This window comes from Hermetia illucens, chromosome 3 (genome assembly GCF_905115235.1).
Source record: "Hermetia illucens chromosome 3, iHerIll2.2.curated.20191125, whole genome shotgun sequence".
Classification (NCBI taxonomy): Eukaryota; Metazoa; Arthropoda; class Insecta; order Diptera; family Stratiomyidae; genus Hermetia; species Hermetia illucens.
In genome coordinates, this window is record NC_051851.1 from 156,093,300 (window position 1) to 156,108,794 (window position 15,495).

General features: G+C 46.3%; 1 protein-coding gene across 1 annotated transcript in view; it reads right to left on the minus strand.

Annotated features, from left to right (window-relative positions):
* LOC119653213 (D(3) dopamine receptor) overlaps positions 1-14,982 on the minus strand; it is a 127,079-nt gene extending 112,097 nt beyond the window's left edge. Inside the window, exon 1 of the mRNA XM_038057783.1 lies at positions 14,562-14,982. The gene's annotated coding sequence lies outside the window, so the exon portion shown is untranslated. The remainder of the gene's footprint in view (positions 1-14,561) is intronic.
* Positions 14,983-15,495: the final 513 nt, after the last annotated feature.

Consider the following 15,495-nt stretch of genomic DNA (forward strand, 5'->3'; position numbering starts at 1 on the left):
AGCATCTTCTACGAATTTACAACGGTTTCCACAGCCTGCACCTATTGAAAATATAAACGAAAGGAATATCTGGGCTTGTGGGTCGTAATATTAATTTTTCAGGTGGAGACGATATATGTATATAAATATTCAGAAATGAAAGTAAAACAAGCCGCAAGAGTCGGCACAACCTCTTTCTTTTCAGGTCAAAAGGTGGTCGATGTTTTCCTTGTCCGCTCTCTTTTGGGTTCCTCTGGTCTTCCTCCGCTGATAATGTTACGCGAGAGGAAAGATGTCGCGGGGCTTCCTGCCCTCCTAATTGCCGGTTCGGTCAGAATGCCCGGAAACTCGGAGGCATGGTTTCTCCATTTGGAGCGGCAATTCGCGCTGGCGGGCCTCACGATGAGCACCACTAAATTCAATAGCGCTTTAGTTGGCCTGGACGAGAAATCCATCGCACTCGTTGCTGACGTGTTGAGCTCATCAGGCCCCTGTCGATAAGTGAGCCAGCCAAGCTAAATTACTTACTGACGGATTTAAAGCTAGCGACCGCACATCCAGCCAGCTACTTCAGGAATTGAAGCGGCTGGGTGGGGCCATGATCGGTGGGAGTTCCTAAAGTTCTTGCGGCTTCGGCGATTGTCGGAGGGCACAAAGGCTATCCTAGCGTGTGCAGACGCCGATTTTCTTTAGTTGGCCGTGACCGTGGATTAGATACACGAGGGCCACGTGCTCCCTATCGTCGCGGAGGCGTCTCGCGAATCGACCGACGTGATGGAATTTTGGAGACAATTAGCCGCGTTTATGGACAATAGGGCCACTCTGACTGCTGTGTTCGCCTCTTTGAGAAATGGGACCTCGGGCAGTCGCGTGCTGCGTTCCACATCGAACTCCCGCGTGTACTGATACCACCGTAGGTTTGCGCATCAAATCACGAAATGTAAAACCCCATGTACTTTTAACGCGATTCCAAAAATATTGCAACATTACTACCGAATGTAGTCTCTTTCAGGCAGTTAAGCATGATGTCCAGCATCACATCAACATACTAGTTCCTCAATCTTCTCAAAGGTGCGTCCTTTACCACCCCAGAAGCTCGCTGTTGCACGGGAAGAGTTTGAAAAAGTACTTAAGCAGGGTGTATGCAGACCTTCCAAAGTTTGGTCATCGTCACTCCATTTGGTCGGTTGGTTGGTGGAGATGACGCCTGAATGCTTAGATGATTTCAGGCCAGTACCCCATTCCATTCATTCAAGGCTTTGCGTAGTATTTGGCAAATTGTTGTGTTTCCTCGATATTGGATTTGGCCAAGGCCTACCGTCAAATTCCTCCCCCACCTTTTGGACTGTTCGAGTTCACACTACTGACTTTTGGCTTGTGCAATGCGGAAAAAACTTTCCAGAGATCCATCCAGTCTGTTCTACGAAACTTGGACTTCTGTTTCGCCTACTTGGATGATGTAATAGATTCGTGAATTTCCTAGGCCATTCATCGCCATTGACGCCGTTCAATTCGACCCAGACAAGGTGCAAGCGATCGCAAGGTTTCCGCTGCCGAAAACAGTCAAACACATTAGAAAGTTCTTCGGCACGTTAAATTTTGTATCGTCATTTCCTGCTCAAAGCCGCTCACCACCAGGTATTAGTTAACGCGTTCCTGTTGGGTCCTATAATCAAGGATTCGCGAGTGATTGTGTAATCTCCAGAAACCATCCAAGTGTCCGAAACCACAAAGCAACAACTGGTAGATGCTACTCTTTTGGCACCTCTAGCCGTGTTCGTCGATGTTTCAGACACAGCTCTGCCAGCTTTGAGCTGTGCTAGCTTGCTTGTCAAAACAATTGGGGAATGATAGTGAATTATTATAATAGCCATCTATCTATCTGAGTATAAAGCACTTCCGATATTCCCTTGAGGGCAGGCCATTCACCTTGTTCACGGGTTATAAGTCTCTGACTTTTGCCTTATGGCAAAATCTCGACAAAGCATCCCCTGACTAACTTCGGCACATAGCTTACATCAGCCAGTTCGCATCGGACATTCAACATGTGTCTGGTAAGGACAACTTAGTCGCTGACGCTTTGTCGCAAATCTCCGACATCAACATCTCAGACACAGTCGATTTTTCGGCAACCATTGTGGCCCAGAAGGGTGACGCACTTCTTCAGACCCTGCAATCGGACTCCAAATACAAGTTCAAGGATCTAGGCCATATATTCCGGCTGCTTTTCGTAAGGAAGTGTTTCGGTTAGTCTCCGGCAAGTATTTCTGGCCGTCCACGAACAAAGACGTGAACTCTTGGGCCAGAGAGTGAAAGAAAGGAAGGAAGGAAATAGGCCGGCAAGATGCTTCGATTCCGGGGCGGGTTTTCACACGTGTCAATAGGTACATCTATTTGTGATAAAATTGTGTATGATAGACAGATTGGCAGTAAACCGACTATAATGAAGTTTTGTTTTAGGCAAAACCTTGAAAAGGTAAACCAATGTACTCCATGCTCTTCGTCACTAAAGTATCCAATCTATAATGTTTCGTGGACCATGTGAATTCAACATTTGGAGACGATAACGCAGAGGCAAAATGACAGATCATCGATTGATTTGTAAACCGTATAAGGCAACTTTCTTGGAACTATTTTGAATTCTATGTAATATAGCTCATTGTACAGCACTTAAGGTCAACCAACAGCAAATCTTCCCAGCACCCAGCAAGAGTTTCCCGAAATGATGACTTAGCTTTGAAGAACGCGAATCTACATCAGCCAATCCATTGGTATAGTTGCAATGGGTTACCTAATATAGACTCGAGTTCTTCAAAGTTAAGTTAAGTTTTACCAATTGGAATCGAAGACCGCAACATTATGGATGCCGTCAAGAAAGTTTCGTCTGGAACTGAACAGCAAACGTGAGTATGTATTGATGAAGAATATAGAAGATTGACTGATGGAGGGCTGGAGTAAATACTTCCCTTAATAGAACGCAAAATTCGGCAAATGTCTGTTGGACCCTCCTCTGAGTTCCTAATTAACCACGGACGCTAAAAAATCAGCAGCTTATATCAAGTAGCCCTTCAGTTTGGGGATTGGATTGAGCGGACAACCCTACCTGGAAAGCGATCTGATACGAAGCCATAGAGGAGCCTCGCATTAGACTGATCACACAATTACTGCCAGGTCCAGTGCCGGGAAAAGGACTAATGCACGCGTTATTTCGATCGACAACTGTTAAGCAGCCAGTCGATACCTTGTCCTAAAATAGAGATGGGGTCACCGCACTACAGGAGATGCGCAGAACAATAACCGATTTAGAAGAGAAGAACCACTGTACAATATATATTAGGGAGCCAGCCGCAATAAAAGTCGGAAGAATACTGTATACCGAGTAATGTTGCATTCTCAAAGAACGCAGGCTCGCGCAGAGACTTATCACTTACTTCGTCGAGCGAAGAAGCGACTTCACAGACGGAAAACGGAAGCCTGGGAGAACCATCATGTCTGTGAACTCGAAAAGTACAGGGAGCAACCGCACCAGGCGCACTAGTTTTACCAACAAGTCGAGAGGATGAAGCCTTATACACCTCAATGTTCATCCTGCCGCGACAAAGAAGGAAATCTGATTTCCGACAGAATGGGCATACTGGAGCGATGGGTTGAGTATTTTGATGCACTGTCTAATAACCAAAATATCGACGAGTTGGAGGTCCCGCCAACTGAAGACAACAGACAAATACTGCCACCACCAAGCATAGAAGAAACAGTCCCTGCAATTCATCAGCTTAAAAACTATAAGTCGTCAGAAGCCGATGGAATTACAGACGAATCGGTTAAATATGGAGGCGACCAATTACACCAAGCGGTTTATCAACTGATGCTCAAAGTATGGGGCAGTGAATCAATGCCTGACGACTGACAAAAAGGCATTATCTGTCCCATACATAAAAAGGGGGATATCATGCATTGCAGCAATTATAGAGGTATCACGTTGCCGAGTACCATCTCCAAGATATTTTCCGCTATCTTGATAGGCCGGATAGCCCTATACGCTCAGAACATCATTGGCACATACCAAAGAGGTTTCACTCCATGCAGATCAACAACAGATCGGATTTTCTCTCTACGGCAAGCGATGGAAAATCTGTTGGAATACGGACATCAGTTGCATCATCTTTTCATCGACTTTAAAGAAGCCGCCTCTGATAGCATAGCCAGGGTAAAACTACACGCGTCCATGAGAGAATTCGGTATCCCAACGAAATTGATAAGACGGACTAGGCTGACCCTGACCAATGTGCGAGGCAAGAAAAAAGCAGCAGGATCACTCTCGGGACCATTCAACATCAACAACGGTCTAAGACAAGGGGATGCCCTACCATGTGTCCTCTTCAACCTGGCCCTGGAGAAAGTGACTGGCGATGCCGATGAAAATGCAAGGCACCATCCTCTCCAAGGAGTCCACCCAACTACTGGCCTACCCTGACCATATTGACATCATGGGATGAACAACCCGAGAGGTATAATTTACCTTCATCGAGCAGACGCAATCAGAGCGAGATCATGGGCTGCACATTAATGAAGGCAAGACGAAGTACATGATGGCAACGTCAGCGCCAAAACCAAAACCGAAAGAACGGAGAACATCGAATTGCACTGGTTGCATTGGCCACGACTACAGCTTTGAAATCGTTGAAAATTTCTTCTATCTAGAGTTGAAAATCATAACCGATAACAGCTACGAGGATGAAATCCGCGCACGGTTGTTGGCAGGTAACAGAGCCTATTTCAGCTTACAAAAACTGTTCCGCTCGAAACGTTTCACCTCAACTCTTACTGTACAAAACAATGATCTTGCGAGTCCTCATGTATTCCTCGGAGACTTGGGTTCTTAGCAAGAACAATTGTGAACTCTTGGTCGCGTTCGAGAGATGAATCCTACATAACGACGAAATCTATGAGCGATACCATGACCGTCCCGTGGTGGAAAAAGTCCTGCTCAACAGGTTGCGGTGGGCGGGTCACGTAATCCGTATGGATGGGGATGATTTAGCCCGGAAAGTCTATAAGGGGAATATCTATTATAGGAGAAACAGACGAGGCAGACCCTGCCTGAGATGGAGCTATGGCGTAGGTTAAGACGCCAGGCGGCTTGTAGGGATATAGAATAGATGGACCTCGGTCTAAAACCGAGGTGTCTCGAGTTCCTTATTAAGGCAGGCCTAGACCGGATACCGGTTGTTGCGCCATTGATGATGATGATTCCAATACACCTAGCAAAATTTACATGTTGAAAGGGTTGCGGAAACCACCAACTCTCCCAACAATTATCCTGCAATTTTTGAAAAAAGTTATCGTAAAGTGCCTAAAACAATTTTTTCAATTCAATGATTCTGGCAACCTATGTACCATTTCGAATCTCAGATCCTCCCCTAGTAGTACTGATGACGAATTTCGCTCGTTTTCTCGAAATTCTCAATATTGACGGAGTTATGAGCGTTTACAATTTTTCCTAAGATTCCTCCAATTTTCGGCAATTTTTGTGGCACCTATACCCCCCAACCTATATACCATTCTGAAGCATAGATCCTCCCCCCAGTAGTACTGATCATGAATTGCGCTCCTTTCCTCGATATTCTCAATATTAACGAAGTTATTATAGAAATAGTAATGGAAATCTTTCCTCTTATGACAAGCAAATGATTAGCGCTGCAATTAAAATATTCAGAGTTATTTTGTGCTTCATTGAAAAGGAGGCTCTGTAGGGGGGAGTGTGATCTACTTACTTCTGATATGCAACGTATTTGCGCTGTACCATTGGAGCCGAATGGGCTCGGATTGATAAAGCAAAGTTATTGGATGGCAGTCATCCGTGTTTATTTCTGAACCAAGTCGACTCACACCTCTCAGTTGGAAGCCCCGGATAACCACCAGTCATCAGGATGGTGAACAAATCTGGGCGGCGAAAGCGACGATCTGGCATAGAATGAATTTATCATACGATTCGGGACAAGTAATACAAAAACTGAGAGCTCATGTACAACTGTAGTACATAAGCTGACAGCTACTCCTTCGACGATTACCAACATTGTCATGGTGAGGGAGCTCAGTAAGGAAGATCCTCTAGAAAACGAGAGGCGACACCTGAAGCCAAATGGTAATTAAAAAACTAAGCCCAAGTGACTGCCGCACCGAAGGCTGTATGGTCGCAGGGGTTAAGTGGTGGTCGTAAACGGTGAACTCTGGGTACCAGGCAACCCCAGTTTCAACTAGTCATGCCTCTGCAAAAAGGGGCTCTGCCGAGATCGACTTACTTTCCTCGATAAAACTGAGGCCATGACATGGGAAAACAAAAAAACAAAAATCTTTTAAAAAACTAAAATTAAATCTCGATCGGGATGATCCAACCCCGAGTGAAGGGGCAACTCTAAGCTCAAGTCCCTTCTGTCAGCAGTGCTGACCTCAAACTCCAATCGGCGCCACCTGCTGAGGTTAAAATCTTGCCCATGGGCAACCACCTGTCCACGGACAGCAAACAACCTTCGGGCAAATCGCCTTCGGTAGATCACAACCCACGGGTTGTGAAAAGGTTAAAGGGAAAGGATCGTTTGGAGTACCTGCGGATAAGAGGAAACCGAAGCGGTACTCGGGCGATTCCAACTCTTCGACACAAAAGGCAGCAAAGTGGGCTCGGTAGGCAACGGCTAGGCCTTGAATTGCAGCCAAGGCTATCAAAGCCGATAGATGGATTTTGTATGACGACTCTAATCCTTCCGGTTATGATACTGAGCAGTGCGAACAGCTTAGGAGGAAACTCCTTCAAGCTGTAAGGACTGGATCCTCGCAAGGTATTAAGCTTTGCTTTGAGTCGGTAGGTGTATACCGTAAAATGTTACGACTAAACTTTGCCAACGAAGATACGAACGAGCACTGCTCCTCCCTCAACAATATGTGGGAATGGGCGCGACAAACCTTGAAAAAGGTCTCTGAGTTGCCATCGTTCAAAAAGTGCTTCCTGTGGCTTCCAGTAGAAGAGCGTAATCGTTCTGGGGTCCTGGGACAACTTAGTGTCCAGAATAACCGCAATACCTCCTCATGCATGCTGCTAGGCAGCGAAACAGGAGAGTCGGCCGATAGACCGGGAACTTTATCCGAGGAGTTCCTCAAAATCATATCCGGAAAGACCGGATGCTTTTTGGCGGTTCAAGCTAAAATGGGCACTTTTTGTTACTTTTATAGTCTGACTTTGATGAAACCTTTCTTCAAAATTTTGAACACGATATGTATGTAGTAAACCCTCGTTAACACTGCTGGATCGGGGCGTTGTCCAGTTTTCAGAGCAGAACTGGAAAGAGCTAGGAAACGGTCAACATGATTCGCATCCTACAAATCAATATGCACCGGAGTGCAATCGTTCACGAGTTGCTAGCGCAGTTCGCTGCGGAGACCAAAGCTGATTTAGTACTCATCAGTGAGCAGTACCGAAACAAGGGCCCAGTTTCATGGCACCCAGACATGTCAGGTACCGCTGCCATCTGGGTTCGGGATGGCACCTTCCTGGGGGTTCTTGCCCAAGGCCGAGGGGACGGCTTTGTCTGGATTCGGTGTTCAGGGATAACGTTTTTTAGTGTCTATCTTACGCCGAATGTGACGATGTCGGACTTTCGTCGGAAGCTTGAGGCTTTGGAGGACGCTATCTTAAGCACGGATGGGCGGATCCTGGTCGGGGGTGACTTCAATGCTAGGGCACTTGAATGGGGCATGCCTCAAACAGATTCCAGAGGAAAACGAATTCTGGAAATGGCGGCGAGAACAGGACTGGTAGTTCTAAACATCGGATCCACCCCAACGTTCCGGCGCCCGGGCTGCGAAGGAAGCATTCCAGACGTATGACTGTGTATGGAACGTCGCGAAAGTGAACACCGGGAAGTTTGTCGAAACTGTGGGAACTGGTGGGGCCACGCTGTAGGGTACTCCTGGGGGCGGTGGCGCCGCTGCTGACACTGTCGTAAATTCAGTTATGAACCTGATAACGACGGTCTGCGGAGCCTCGATGCCCAGGAAGACATCGAGGCGCGGCAAACCTTCCATGTATTGGTGGACAGTGGAAATCGCAGAGCTCTAGAAGGAATGTCGCAGGCTCCGCCGCTTAACACAATGTCTAGGCGACCGGGAGGAGGCATGTACCATAATGATGGAGTACAAATCAGCCAAAAGGAGACTCCGCAGCGCAATAAACAAGAGCAAAGCTCGCTGCTGGCAAGATCTGATCGACGAGGTGAATGGGGATCCGTGGGGACTCGGTTACAAACTTGTAACCCGAAAAATCGGGGCTCTGCGGAAACCCTGTTCACTTAAGGCCGAGCAGATGGACCGCATTGTGAGGGCACTCTTCCCTGCACACCTCGTATGGGATGATGACGTCGGCGCGGAGAGCGCAGAGGACTGTCCACTTTTCTCTGTAAAAGAGTTGGAACAGGCAGTCCTCTCTATGAAAAACAAGAAGGCGCCAGAACCCGATGGTATTCCAGCAGAGGTGTACAAACTGGTATTCCAAAACCGGCCAGACCTACTGCTCGACGCATTCAACGCTTGCCTGAAAGAGGGCATTTTCCCTGCTCGTTGGAAAGTTGCGAGGCTTGCGCTGATCCCTAAAGGGAAAGGCGATCCCGAACTGCCGTCTTCATACCGCCCGCTCTGTATGCTTGATACTGCTGGGAAAGTGCTCGAAAAGCTCATCAGAAGTAGACTCGCTGAAGCGATACGCGCTGCCGGAGATTTATCTCCCCGGCAGTTTGGTTTTAGGGCAGGGAGATCGACAATTGATGCTGTCATGCAGGTCGCGGACGCCGTTCGACGAGCAGAGGCACATAGCCGCCGAACTCGACGGGTGGTGCTTCTCGTAACGCTTGACGTCAGAAACGCTTTCAATTCCGTAAGATGGAAAGACATTCTAGGCACACTAGACAATACCTTCAACGTGCCGAACTATCTCTTACGGATTTTGAGGGACTATCTGAGGAACCGCTCCCTGCTCTATGAAACACTAGAGGGTCAAAGGTGGATGGAGGTCACGTCGGGAGTAGCACAGGGATCCATCCTAGGGCCGGACCTCTGGAACGCTACCTATGACAGTCTGCTTAAACTTGACATGCCAGAAGAGTCGCGCCTGGTCGGCTACGGAGATGATGTCGCAGCGCTTGTTGCTGGACGCACTGTCGAACAGGCGCAAAGCAGACTCGGCATATTGATGCGACGGGTAAGCGGATGGATGACTACTCATGGTTTCAACCTTGCACTGGAAAAAACCGAAGTAGTCATTCTGACTAAGAAGAGAATTCCGACCCTGCGTCCCATATCGTTCGGCGAGTCGATAATCGAGTCAAAATCAGCGGTAAAGTACCTCGGGTTGACTCTTGACTCAGAGGCTGCTTGTTTTCCATTTCAGAAAGGGGAAATATGATCCTTTGGAAAAGGTCATTGAAGATTACTTAACAATATTATGATATACCTACCTTTTCTTTTGGAAGACTTTTTTCATAAATTAGGATTGTTTTCGAGTAAATGTTATTTATTGATATGAACTTCGGAGGGTTAAGTCTCTAAACTTCGAAACTTAAGACTTTTAATACTTTGTATATAAACACTGATCCCTATAAACACTTTTAATAAGCAGTTGACAGTTTTCCCTCCATTTGAAACTTCAGTAAGTTGTCAGTTACGGTTCATTTGATGCATCTATTCCGCTTCAAATATCTTCGAAACTATTTCAATCAAATGACGCCCAATGTGGGTCAGACAGGCGAGACTAGGAAAAAGTTGCTTTCACAGGAACTACAAAGAAGTAAACGATTGCGTATCATATTTCGTCTCATTAAAATGTTACGCTGGAACGCTTAAGGTAAATCTGAAGGGTATTGAGTGATTACTGATGTGGAATATTATTTTTGGGGATGTTTTGATGCTGTAGTAGTGGCGAAAATTGATTTTCGTTTTAGACGGAGAGACGCTAAATTTGATAAGTAGGGATACGTTGGTTTCGATTGAAAGCTTGAAGATGGATCCAATCTTGTACATTTTGAGATATTTCAAGAGAAAAGTCTATGATGGTAGATAGTCGTGCAAATTAATAAAAAAACAAGTCGGCAAACCGGAAACCCGGCGCTTTAGGTATGAAACGTTTTGTGCGCTTCTTGTGTGAGTATATTTGAGTGTAGAACTATCCCTTTTTAACAAATCTCAAAACTAAAACCGGGATCGAAAAGTACTAATCGAGACCCTTTATTTCGTACCCCACATGACTATATTCGGTAAAAAAATACCCGCCCCCCTAAATCTCATCGTAGCAGGATATCACTCACTGCATGCCTGGGCGTTCACAGTTGCTATCTTCTCAACAAATTTCGTGTCAATCGGTATAGCCGTTTCTGAGAAAAGTCCGTGTGACAGACAGACATACCTGTGAGGAGTGGCCATCAACCGCGACCCCAGCTGGCGGATTGGGGTATACCTATTGATGTGTGTATGTGTTAATGCACTTTTCTTATCTGACTGTGCATGGGCTAGTGTTTGCTCACTTCTGGTGCGTGGGCCAAAATGGCTATGAGAAGGATACCCAGAAGATAAAATCACAATGGAAGACGAGAGAAGGAGGAAACTTCCGGTGCAGGGGCTGGGAACCCCAGTACCGGCGGCTTTTGGGAGTGAGCAAGCGGGTTCCGGTTGTCGATATCTCTCGACCGCAATGCCTCAATGGTGGAAACCTTGGCCACCTTGGCATATAATGTTACAAGCGATTTGGATTTGGAGAAGGAAGTGTTCAAGCGAAGTACGACCTTACCGCGAACACCGGTAACAAAACCAAAGAAAGACAAACTGAAGGCAGACTGGTGGACGACAAAAACCGTAATAACATCCACCGCATATGTTCAAGACTCGCGACAGCAGCAGGTGGTTCAGGAACAAGGAAGGGATCCATTTAAAAGAAGCTCATCAACTTTGAGATCTCCACCAATGCCAAAGACGATGAAGGATACAGTACAGGCAAGATCAATAAACGCCAAAAGTGAAGGAGCGTATAAAAGCAGTAACCTTGCCGGGGCTTATAGGGAGCAGAGTCCCGATCCGAAGGAATTACCCTTCAAAAATTACCGTGCAAAAATAGTTGAGCTGTCCGAGTTTATCAAGGACAAGTACAACGTGCACCAAGCCATAAATAATAAGGTTAGCACTATTTGAGTCCTCTATAATAGATCGTAGATGAAGAAAAAGAATAATAAGGATACGCCGAACCCCGCTATGCCAACAGTATCACAAGCGACCCAAATGACGCCTAACCGTACTATTATCGAATCACGGCGAAGTAAACGAGTACGTGAAATAGAGGGGGACCCTATAAATAATCAGCAGGCGCCTAATAGAAAAAAAGGTGGACAGGACATTCTACAAACTAGCACCAACAGCTCAGAAGGAAGAAAGCGTACAGCGAATGTAGGAAAGTCGACCAGTGTTGCGAAGCGCAAGACGAACGAAAACGATGGATGAACTAAAGTTACCAACAAAAAAGCGAAAAGCAAAAGTGTCCAGATGCGATTGTTATCTCTAGTAAGGGCAATCTGTCCTACGCGGAGATGCTCAAAAAGGTCAAAGCTGGTCCCGAACTAAAAGAGCTGAGCGTTCGATCCGATCGATGCAGAAGGTGTGGGGGGAAAGGCCATATTGCCAGAGAGTACAATAGGGACCCCAAATGCCCATTGAGTGAAGTAAAAGAGGGGCGTGATAACCAGCACATTTCCAGAACTGGCAAATGTCCGGAATTTAGGAAGGCGCTCACTGCAATGAGAAAATGATGTTTATTCAAATAAACCTGAATCATTGCAGTGTCGTTCATGATTTACTTGAGCAGACCACGTTCGAATCTGAGATGGAAATCGCCATCATAAGTGAGCCGTATAGAAACCGTCACGGCGGCATATGTGTCACAGATTCGATTGGTAAAGCGGCGATATGGGCTTGCGTTCGCCAGTCCATACAATGTATTCCAAGTCAGGCAGCCAGTGGCTTTGTGTGGGCGAAAATAAGTGGTGTATACGTATACACCTACGCTACGCCCCACCAACACTGTCTGAATCCGAGGAAATGCTTGATAATCTTGTTCTTCACGCAAGGGGGGGGGACCACGATCACAAGGCAAATCTTCTTTGAGACATGTGTCGAGCCGCTGGCCTCTACGGAAAGAGCCGTCCACCTGGCCCAATGGATTGCCAAAACATGTGACGTGTCCATACCTAGGAGGTGCTCATTCCCCAGTAGAAGACCAAACTACTGGTGGAATGATGAACTGCCCGGCCTTCGATCAGCTTGCCACCGAGCAAGAAGAACGGTTCAGAGGGCGGTAGGTAGAGTCGATCAAGGGAAAAAAGAGTGCACTTATAAGGCAGCCTGCAAAACCCTCAAGCTCGCGATCCAGCGAAGCAAGAGGAAATGCTTTAAGGAGCTCTGCTCATAAGCGGATGTAAACCCGTGGGGGAGTGCTTATAGAATGGTGATGGGACGATTTAGAACCCGTTCCTCTCCGCAGATCACGTGTCTCATCCAGGGGTTATTCCCCAGCAAGACGAAAGCACCAACACATTCTAACCACCTATGAATGTGACGGCAGTTCCCCCAGGCACCAGAGGCGAGCTGCTGGAGATCTGCGGTAGAATAGGAGGCAGTAAAACACCGGGTCTGGACGGAGTACCGAATAAGGCCCTTAAGCTCGCCGTGAAATCCAGGCCGGACATGTTCGCTGAGTTGTTCGAAGCGTGCATGCCCGAGGGAACATTTCCAGCGGCATGGAAGCGGCAGAAGTTGGTACTTCTGCCTAAGCCTGGTAAACCTCCAGGTGAACCATTCTCATACCGACCCATATGTCTTCTGGACATGGTAGGGAAAATGTTAGAGCGGGTAATCTATAGTAGACTACTCCCGGTTGTTGAGAGCGAAGGCGGGGTTTCAGATCGGCAGTATGGGTTCCATAAAGCCAGATCAACCATTGATGCCACCAAATTGGTTACTGGCTCGGCCGGAGATGTAATTCACGGAAAGGGTAGTACCAGCAAATATTGCATGGTAGTAACCCTGGATGTGAAAAATGCATTTAATTTGGCCAATTAGAATCTAATACGGAAATCCCTAGCGAAGGTTGGTATTCCCGCCTATCTGGCTGCTATCGTCGATAGTTATTTAACTAGGAGGCTCTGGCATCACATTGATGACGGACCCCAGGAGTACGTTGTTTCCGAGGGTGTCCCGCAGGGCTCCGTATTGGGCCCACTACTGTGAACATCATGTAAACGATGTATTTAATCTTCCCCTTCCCGAGGAAGCCACAGTGGTGGGTTACGCTAACGGCATAGCGCTGCTTGTTGTCGCAAAGCGTCTCGAAGATGCAGAGTTATACTAAAGCGAGGCAATCAGTGCTGTTAAAGGTAGCTAGAGAGCTCTGGTCTGACACTGACGGAGCAAAAAACAGAAGTGGTTCTCATCACTAAGCGCCGGTAGGGAAATTATGCCTGCATTAGAATCGGGAATTATATCATCACTTCCAAGCCGACCATCAAATACTTGGGGGTGGTGATAGACAGAAAGCTCAGCTATAAGCAGCACGTACAGTATGTTTGCGATAAATCATCCACTGCTAGTATGGCCCTGGCGAGGATGATGCCGAACATGGGAGGGCCACGGCATACCTCTAGGTTGCTGATAGCCAAGGTGGTGACTTCAATCATGCTCTACGCGACCCCAGTTTGGAGGGAGGACAGCCCTGAGGGTATGCTCTGCCTTCAGGGACTGTCTCAGATGATGCATTCGTCATTTCTGGAATGATGCCGATTGACATCTTGGCAGAGGAGATGGCGAATATATACAATGCGAAGCCAATCTCCTCCTTATTGCAGACGAAGAACGCTGGGAGGGAGAGATCCATAAATAGATGGCAAGAGCGTTGGGAACGCTCGGAAAAGGGTCGGTGGACTCACAGGCTCATTCCTGCCATCAAGGAGTGGTTGGAGAGACGACACGGTGAGATTAATTATAATTCCACCCAGTTTCTCACGGGGCATGGAGGATATCGCTAATGCCTGCACAGGTTTAAATTGGAGACCTCACCCAACTCTCCAAATTGCGATGGAGTCCCGAAGGACCCAGAGCATGTATTCTTCCACTGTCCGAGATATGTGGAAGAAAGGGGGAATCTAGAGAAGACTCTAGGAGAGGTGTTGATACCAGAAAATCCGCTGCGTGTAGAGGAAAGGTGACTTAGCTAGAATAAGCTGACTCCGCCCGTGATGTAATACCTTATGGTGGCTCCGCGGAGCAGGGAGAGAATCGGGGGTGGTTTTAGTGGGTAAAAATTCCACACGCTGGTGTGTCCAGACCACTGTCTGTCGAAGATTTCCACCTCCTAAGAAAAAAAGGCAGACAGACGGACAGACAGACAGACATTGAACCGATTTGAATAAAGTTTTGTTTTGAAAAGAAAACCTTAAAAAACAAACTAAATCTTAGTCATATAATGATCAAGACTGCAAGGGGATGTGAGGGTTGCGTACCTTAAATATTCAGGTTCATAGTCCACTTATTCCTGAACCATCCATTCAAAGGTATTACTTTGTTGTATATCCGGGATAAAATCTCTCGACAAATCTATCTTTAGTCCACCACTTTCTTTCACTTTTCTGACGTCCTATTCCGAACAGATGTAAGATACGCGTTGCCAACAAAATTTATTAATAAATTATTATGAAAATATCTTTCATGAAAACTGCACTTTTATTTGCACTTCTACAAGACGAATTTTGCTCACGTAAGGATCTACGTACAAACACTCTTTGTCTGTTTCTATCTCAAAATCGTCGTTCTGGAGTAACCGCCGTTTTCAAACTGATTTGTTTTGGACAAATTCCAGATTCAATAGCAAAGTTCAGCCATCACAGCCGGAGAAATTTCGAAACCTGCGGATAAACGCTGTTGCCCCATATTTTCGCTATTCGGTCCAAGCTTTCGAAGGAGAATCAAATGAAATGCTTTCACTTTTATCTTCATATTTAGATATATACATCTGACTTGGTGTAAATATGCTTCGAGCATAGTATAAACTTCCTTTTGCAAAAATAATCAATTTCTTCTGGACCAAAAATTATAATTGGAATTCATAGTTTCTGAAAACTTTTTTCTTGAGCCTCGCATAATTTTTGATGGCGACATATTGTTCTTTGTATTGAGGAAGTCATGCGATTCCATCCAATGTGGAGCAGAATGAGATCTGTTGCCAAAAGATATGTTTGTGCGAAGCCACTTTTGTTTAGATTGGTTCAATGCGAATATTCTCTTTTGCGTAGCGTAGGCTATTTTTGGGATAGTTGCCTGCCATTAATTCAAGACAAAAGATTGAATCGCTTTGGTGTCTGTCTGGCTGGAGATATTGGGAGAATTAAGGCCAGAATGGATTTGTATAGGAGTCAGGAGACTTGGTCGACAATGGGA